This window comes from Cynocephalus volans, chromosome X, assembly GCF_027409185.1.
Source record: "Cynocephalus volans isolate mCynVol1 chromosome X, mCynVol1.pri, whole genome shotgun sequence".
NCBI lineage: Eukaryota > Metazoa > Chordata > Mammalia > Dermoptera > Cynocephalidae > Cynocephalus > Cynocephalus volans.
Window position 1 is genome coordinate 141377708 of NC_084478.1, and position 2622 is coordinate 141380329.

At 39.8% G+C, this 2622-nt stretch overlaps 1 pseudogene; it reads right to left on the bottom strand.

Annotated features, from left to right (window-relative positions):
- Positions 1-1238: 1238 nt before the first annotated feature.
- LOC134367386 (elongation factor 1-beta-like) lies at positions 1239-1968 on the bottom strand (annotated as a pseudogene).
- Between the last annotated feature and the right edge of the window lie 654 nt (positions 1969-2622).

Consider the following 2622-nt stretch of genomic DNA (forward strand, 5'->3'; position numbering starts at 1 on the left):
ATATTGTGGGGGGAAAGACAGATATTAGAGCAGCATACATACCATATTATTACTTTGTATCTATCTATCTATCTATGACTATTATATATTTGCAGAGAAAAATGTCTAACCGAACAGATACCAAAATATTAACAGTGTTCAGCTCTGAACAATGGGAGTAGGGGTGGTCTTTAATTTTTCCTGTGTATGTCTATTTTGTATGTTTTTTTTTTTTAATGTGGGATGGTCATGATTTACTTGTATAACTTGTTTTAATTCTAAAATGGTTAAAAATTATCAATTCTATTCTTATAAAGAAATTGGACTTCTACTCAGAGGGTTCCTGTTAGAGGTTATTTTGCCAAAGTTTCTTATCTGGAGCCTGGATGGGAATATTAGGCCCAGTATTCTTAATTGAAGGTAGTCCTTTCAAGATAATTTAAGCATTTTTCAGATCTCTATCTAATAGATTTCTCATCTATTGGATGAGCAATTACTCATCAAGATACGTTGGCTGAGGTCTTCTTTGGCCTTCTTATTCCCAATCTTAGGTTGTCTACTACTTTGTCATTTTTGCAAGTTACAGCTAAAATATAAGTTCAATTATACCTGTCTTATATTTTTGGATAATTTTTTCCATGTTTTCTGTATTATCCCTACCACCACCCCATTCTGCTGTACATGCCTACATCTGACACCTTTGATCATCATCATTCCATTATCTTGCCACCATTCTATCTGCTTGGGTAGAAAGATTAATTTCTTCTGGGTGTGGGTTTGATTTCATTTGGTAGGCTTTGTCTGGCTTCTGACCTTCTAGATGCAGAATGGGAGCCTTGGCCACTAAAGTAGGATTATTTTGGTGACTCCAGAGGCATAGCACATACTATAGCTACTTAGGAACTCCCATTCCTACCTCTCATTATGTACTTTCCAGGTTATAGATTCCACCGCATGTTCCAAATGGCTCCAGTAGCTCCCAGCAGAACAATGACATTTTCCAGTAGGCATTGTGCTCCTGGTTTTATAAGCAGTCCTCATGGCAGATTGTGTGTCTCACTCTGAACTCCAGCCAAAGCAGACTTTTACATTAATACAGAGAATAATGTAGTTCTCCATGGTCTGTCTCTCTCTGCCTATGTTTTCCTCAATCTGTCTCTAACTCAGTCTGTGTCTATTAGTTTAACTCTTTTATTTATTATTTAGGTCTATGACTGTGCAAGTGTGTGTTTTTCTTTTTCTTTTTCTTTTTTTTTTTTTTTTAATCTTTCAATCGCAAGCTTTTATTTAAGTGCAATGATCCAGAATGGATTTTAGATCTTGTTGAAAGCAGCCACATCCATGGACTGCACATAGTCCTCAAAAGCAGTGATCTGCTCCTCCAGCATATCTGTTCCAACTTTATCATCTTCAACAACACACTGTATTTGTAGTTTTTAAATTCCATATCCCACTGGAACTAGTTTAGAGGAGCCCCAGACCAAGCCGTCTGCTTGAATGCTTCTGATGCACTCCTCTAATTTTGCCATATCTGTCTCATCATCCCAGGGTTTCACATCTAGTAAGATGGAAGACTTGGCAACAAGTGCAGGTTTTTTGGCTTTCTTTGATTCATACTGTGCAAGTCGTTCTTCCCTTAGCCTCTTCGCTTCCTCGCTTTCCTCCTCATCATTAGATCCAAAGAGATCAATGTCATCTTCATCTTTACTATCTGTAGCTCCACTTCCTGTGGTGTTTTCAACATCAGCAGGACCATACTTGCCGAAAGCTTTCTTCACCCCTGGAAGGCTGGCCTTTTCCTTTTCATAAGACTCGATGTGATTATACCAACGTAGAGCATGACACAAGTCAGCAGGCAGTGGGCCGGAGACTGCTTCAAATACTGCCACATCTGCTTGCGATGGCACATACCCCTCGATGTAGTTCTTGTCCATCAGCGTCATTGAGCACCTGGAGCCCGGCAGGACTTTTCAGGCCTCCGAAACCCATAGCATCGACTGTACCAGAAAGCTGAGTAGCAGCGGAAGGAAAGCCAAGTGTGTGATTTCTCTTTGTTTCTGTCTTTCCCTCAAGCACATTGTCTTAGACTGTGTATCAAAGGATGCTGGAGTATTTCTGGGAATCAAGTCTCTGAGAAATTGAATTCAAATAGTGTTCACAAACTGATTATTGATTTTGGTCCTTCACCTTGGTGTTCATTGTGCCATTTGTTTTTCTAGCCCAGAACCCTGTTTGCACACAGTGGGCAAGCTTGTCTCCTGATTGATGTTACACAGAGAACATGTGTCTTTAGCAATTTCACAGCTGTGGCGTCTAGCACCCTTACATAAGCTGTAAGCCCAGCCTGGACTCAGCATGTGGCACTTCAACATCAACAACTCTCTATATCATCCAAATGGGCACTCACAGATGGAAAATCATCAACATAAACAGACGTTATCCTCTCTCCAGATAAAAGGTCTTAGCTTCTAAAAGGTCAGAAAAGTCCATCTCTAAAAGTAGGAATATAATGGTGCCCTTTAAAAAGCTCCTCTCAACAAATGCCCTGCATCTGTTTGCTCTGAAGAAGGAGTGTTTGCAGAAATAGTTATTTTAAAAGATGTAGGCATTGGCCCTGGATTTTGAGGCAGTGTAGTAAAGAGA